The sequence below is a fragment of the Furipterus horrens genome, unplaced genomic scaffold (genome assembly GCF_987537825.1).
Source record: "Furipterus horrens unplaced genomic scaffold, mFurHor1.1.pri manual_scaffold_1, whole genome shotgun sequence".
NCBI lineage: Eukaryota > Metazoa > Chordata > Mammalia > Chiroptera > Furipteridae > Furipterus > Furipterus horrens.
In genome coordinates this window covers 184413880-184419478 of record NW_028327171.1, presented here as the reverse complement: position 1 = coordinate 184419478, position 5599 = coordinate 184413880, and the positions used below count along the sequence as shown (strand labels likewise).

At 37.0% G+C, this 5599-nt stretch overlaps 1 pseudogene; it reads left to right on the top strand.

Moving 5' to 3' along the window:
- The first annotated feature begins 1548 nt into the window (after positions 1-1548).
- LOC150022419 (high mobility group protein B2 pseudogene) lies at positions 1549-2543 on the top strand (annotated as a pseudogene).
- Positions 2544-5599: the final 3056 nt, after the last annotated feature.

Below are 5599 nucleotides of genomic sequence, written 5' to 3'. Positions count from 1 at the left end.
GAGGAAGGAACATAAAATGGAGTGAGAAGAGCCTCTTTAACAAATGGTGCTGGGAGAACTGGATAGGGACGTGCAAAAAAATGAAACTAGACCACCAACTTACACCACACACAAGAATAAACTCAAGATGGATCAAAGACTTAAATGTAAGCTGTGACACCATAAAAGTCCTAGAGGAAAACATAGGCAAGAAAATATCAGATATCTCACGTAACAATCTCTTCACGGATACATCTCCTAAAGCAAGAGAAATAAAGGAAAAAATAAATAAATGGGATTACATCAAACTGAAGAGTTTCTGCTCAGCAAAAGAAAACATCAGCAAGATGAAAAGGAAACCGACCATATGGGAAAACATATTTGCCAATGACATCACAGACAGGGGACTGATTTCCAAAATGTATAAAGAGCTGATACGACTCAACATCAAGAAAACAAACAACCCAATTAAAAAATGGGCAAGGGACCTTAACAAACACTTCTCCGAAGAGGACATACAGAAGGTCCATAGACACATGAAAAAATGCTCAACATCACTAGCCATCAGGGAGATGCAAATAAAAACCACAATGAGATACCATTTCACACCAGTCAGAATGGCCATCATCAACAAATCAACAAGCAACAAGTGCTGGCGAGGATGTGGAGAAACAGGAACCCTACTGCACTGTTGGTGGGAATGCAGACTGGTGCAGCCACTATGGATAACAGTATGGAATTACCTCAAAAGATTAAAAATGGAACTGCCTTTTGAACCAGCGACTCCACTACTAGGATTATACCCGAAGAATCTTGAAACACCAATTCAAAAGAACTTATGCACTCCTATGTTCATTGCAGCACTGTTTACAATAGCTAAGTGCTGGAAACAACTTAAGTGCCCATCTGTAGATGAGTGGATCAAAAAACTGTGGTACATTTACACAATGGAATACTATGCAGCAGAAAGAAAGAAGGAACTCCTGCCATTTGCAACAACATGGATGGAACTAGAGAGAATTATGCTTAGTGAAATAAGCCAGGCAAAGAAAGAAAAATACCATATGATATCACCTAATACAGGAAACTAAAGAACAACACAAACAAAGGAACTAAATAGAACAAAGAGCAGAATAGCAGTAAATAGGGGGGAGGGGGGAGGGAGAGAAGGGGGATAAGTAAGGGAAGGGATTAGTCAAAGAACCCATATAAAAGACTCATGGACATGGACAACGGGGAGGGATATGACTGCGGGAGAGGGGGTGGGTTGGGTGGGGGAGAGAAATTAGGGGAAAAGGGGACAACTGTAATTGAAAAACCAAAATAAAAAAAAATAAAAAAAATTAAGAAAATTTTATTATTAAATAATTAAATATAGTAGTCCCTCTCTGTATTGCGGTTCACTTATCACGGCCTCATGTATCGCGGGATTTAAAAAAACATTATATTTAATTATTTATCATGGACTTTTCACTATATTGTGGGGTTTTATGGTACTGTATATGTATGTTGTTAAAGTTACATAGGTTTAGGTCTGCAAAACAACAGCCTGAGGATTGGGTAGACGCCGTCTGTCACCATGGCTAAAGGAGACCCCAATAAGCCGAGAGGCAAGATGTCCTCGTATGCCTTCTTCGTGCAGACGTGCCGGGAAGAGCACAAGAAGAAACACCCAGACTCTTCCGTGAACTTTTCCGAATTTTCCAAGAAATGTTCGGAGAGATGGAAGACCATGTCTGCGAAGGAAAAGTCAAAATTCGAAGATATGGCAAAGAGTGACAAAGCTCGCTATGACAGGGAGATGAAAAACTATGTTCCTCCCAAAGGTGATAAGAAAGGAAAGAAAAAAGATCCCAATGCTCCTAAAAGGCCTCCATCTGCCTTCTTCCTGTTTTGCTCTGAACATCGCCCAAAGATCAAAAGTGAACACCCTGGTTTATCCATTGGGGATACTGCAAAAAAATTGGGTGAAATGTGGTCTGAACAGTCAGCCAAAGATAAGCAACCACATGAACAGAAAGCAGCTAAGCTAAAGAAGAAGTATGAAAAGGATATTGCTGCATACCGTGCCAAAGGCAAAAGTGAAGTGCGAAAGAAGGGTCCTGGCAGGCCAACAGGCTCAAAGAAGAAGAACGAACCAGAAGATGAGGAGGAGGAGGAGGAGGAAGAGGATGAGGACGAGGAAGAGGATGAAGATGAAGAATAAAAAGCTATCCTGTAATGATGTGTGTGGAGTATGTGTGTGCGCTCAGGCAATTGTTTTGCTAAGAATGTGAATTCAAGTGCAGCTCAATATTAGCTTCAGTATAATAACTGTACAGATTTTTGTATAGCTGGTAAGAATCTTTGTAGAGAAAATACTTTTTTCAAAATGCAGGTTGTAGCTTTTCGAGGCGCTACTACATACAGTTAGATTTTAAGGCTTTGGATGTTAAATGTTTCTAAATATTTAATGGTTTCTTTAATTTCTTGACTTGTGTATGGTAGCACAGCAAACTCAGCAATTAGTATCAATAGTAAATTTTGGGTTTCTTAGAATGTTGCATTTGTTTTTTTAAAAAATTTGTAATAAAATTATGTATATTAAAAAAAAGTTACATAGGTTTACAAGTGTCGTCGTCGGCAGCCGTCCGTCTCAAGAGACGATGGTGTAGCTTCTTAAGAGTCTATCTGTACCGCCGAGAATGGCTGTGCAGTCCGACTCGGGAGTGACATGGTATCTGTCTCCTCCCGTGTTGAATCGACATCTTGCGATGACGCTGGAGTGTCCTCTCCAGTGGAGCTGAAGCTACAGAGCCTGGGCAGGGTGATATGGAGGGTCTGCTGTTGCCCATGCAGCAGACCCCCCCTCTCTTCGCAGCTGAAGGATCCAAGGGAAAGACGGAGTCAATACAGCTTGGCTTCAGGTGCGCCGCAGGAGTTGCCGGTGTTGACTACAACGTCAAACCGCCTTAGGGACTCCGGCTCCGGATTTTCTGTCGGGGTTTACTCCCTTAGCTTACAAGTGTAGAATATGTTTAAGAACATAAGTAGTGTTTATAAAAGTGTGGAAAAGGTTAATAAGGGGGTGGGAAAGGTTAATAAGAGCCTGGGAATGGTTTATAAGTGTGTGGGAAGGGTAAATACTAAAATAAATGTAAGGTTCCTACTTCATGGAATTTCACCTATCGTGGGGGGTCTAGAACGCAATACCCATGATAAGTGAGGGAATACTGTATATTTATTCACTGAGTATTCATTATAAGCCAGATTGTATGCATTATTTTATTAACCATTATTTCACCCTATGAATTAGGCATTACTATCTTTATGTTATAAAAGCATAAGTTAAAAATAAGATTAAATGATTTGTCCAATTAATCATATGACTGCTAGGAAGGAAAGCTAAGGTTAGAAGACAAGCAAGCAGGCCTTTTCTCTCCACTTTCTTATTCAGTACATATGCATTATTAACTTCACATATAACATGACATGTCCTAGACATTAAATGTCATTCAAAATAGGGATTTGGGGAAGGATAATTAAGTCCACAGTGACTTCAGTTCTTTAAAAAATTAATCAAGGTTAATAGCTGCTTAGTGTTGACATCAAAGTACCCTTTAATCTACAACTGAGTGAAAACTCTGCCTGAGCTTCTGGACATCCACTGTGTCCTCATCTAGATACTGATACTGATTCTTTTCTGATTTCTACCCTTCACATTTCTTGGAGCAGATTTCACAGCTCTTATCAATGTGATCCTTGCACCAAGTGCTGACGAGGAAATAGTGAACGGCACTTTGAGTTTGATGTTAGTCCGTTGTTTGTTAATGATGATAACACAGTAACAGTAGTTTCAAAGGACAGAAAGTTGTTGCTACTGGGTGGAGGGGAGTAAAGGGGAAAAAATTGGAACTACTGTAACAACATAATCAATAAAATATACTTTAAAATAAAAATTAAAAAAAAAAAAAGAACTATGCAAGTTTATCCATTCCAACTGCTTCTACTCCATATTGTTCTGGAGTCTTAAGCAGTAAAATGCAACATGAGAAGAAAATAAAAAGCATGAATATTGGGAAAAAAAAAAAAGAAAGTTGTTGCTAACAGAAAGAGAGTAGTAGAATAGCTGGAGGAGAAACTGGGCGTGTACAGAGGTGATAAGACTGGCTGAGTGAAAGATGCTGCCTCTCTCTGAGTAACTTACATTATCATAGTATTTCTCCTTACCACTATGTGCCTTTCCATAATATTATATTATTTCTGCTCTTGCTGCCTTTTCCTGGGTGTTAATAACTGGCTTATCAGTTTCCAAATTTCCATGTAAAATTAATACTAATTATTGGGTTTTACTTAACATTTCAAAGGACATGCTTCCATAGTGCTCATAGTAACTGTATTAACCAACGTTTTCTGTATCCAACAGCTCCAGATGGACCTAATTTTTTCTATATTTTATTTTGAAGAATCTTAAAAGAAATCTTAGGAGGTGTTATATAGAAATCTTTAAGTTTCCAGACCTTAAAAGTAAACACAAGTACATCCCACAAGGCCATGTTAGAAAATTACATATTGTGAGTGTCAATTCACATGCTGTTGAGTGCAGCCAGTTTTCAAAATATTGCATATGTTCTTTTTTAGTAAAAAATACACTGACATTAAAGTCATCTCAGACTGTTCACAATGATAAGAAAAAATACAAGGTAATTCACTTCTTTGGCATAAAATGATAAATGAATCATGCTGAAAAGTGGGCAGTTACATTACATAAAAGATAACTACTAAAAGCTTTTCAAATAGCCATCTGAGTCAAGGCAAGTAGGTGGTCAGCATGCTGGTTTGGCAGAATGTGTAGCTGATTGCCAGAGTGTCTTTGAGCAAAGCAGCTATCCATTCCACCTGCAAAATCAGTAGTTCACTTTGACATTGCACATAGTGAAAAACAAGTCAATGGCTATTTTTAGGCTAAACTAATAAAGAAGGACTACAAGTAAAATAATAGTTTTCTTTTCCTGGTGAAGTACACCTTAACAGATATAGTTTCTGTTCTATAACTTCTATTATTATTCACTGTGTGCTTTTTTATTCAAATTATATGAGACAAATGGGATGTAGCTTTCTGTAGTACTGTTATGACCACTTTGAGGTCTGACCATTTTGAGTTTCAGGTCTGATATAAATCATATCTTTCTTAAATGTATTTATATTATTTTTTATGTGTGCGTACATGCATTTAGTATTCTTTTCATTTAAATGAACATATTTTATTTAATACTTATTACCCATTATATACTCATATATCTGCACTTATTAGTAGACAGAAGATAGGATGACAAAACGGTATGTAAAACAGAAACATAATAAATGTTTTCTATGAATAATTTAACACATTGTAACACATGTATATATTTATATGTGTGTGTAAATATATACATATTTATGAAAATATAGATGTAAAAACACAGTATAAAGATTGAAGCAATATTTAGAATACATTTTAGCACTTTGAGATAATTTGTTGATAAATAATAAAATTAAATAGTATATACACATAAATAGAATTACAAAACACACATACAAGAATAATCATCGAGAGTGCATATTGCCTCTATTCCTTTTTAGAATGGATATGTGCATCAGT